Raw genomic sequence first — 246 nt, 5'->3', positions numbered from 1 at the left:
ACCCCCAGGCTGCCCAGGCCCACCGGGGGGTGCTCCCGCGGCAGCGGGCAGCCCCGGCAGATCCCTGTCTGACAGATCCAGGAGCGGATGCAAATTCACGTTGCTGGCGCTGGAAGCCAGATGGAGCCAGTCGCTGTGTTAACGCCGTGCGGTGCCCTGCCGAAGCCTCCTGAGAAGGCGTGAAGGCGGGCGGCTGCTCCCTCCGCTCCGCTCCGGGCTCGCCCTGGGGGCCAGGGGCCCGGAGGG

This window comes from Fulmarus glacialis, unplaced genomic scaffold (genome assembly GCF_000690835.1).
Source record: "Fulmarus glacialis isolate BGI_N327 unplaced genomic scaffold, ASM69083v1 scaffold12037, whole genome shotgun sequence".
Taxonomy (NCBI): Eukaryota; Metazoa; Chordata; class Aves; order Procellariiformes; family Procellariidae; genus Fulmarus; species Fulmarus glacialis.
The sequence above is the reverse complement of the archived record's forward strand: the minus strand, read 5'-3'. Positions refer to the sequence as shown.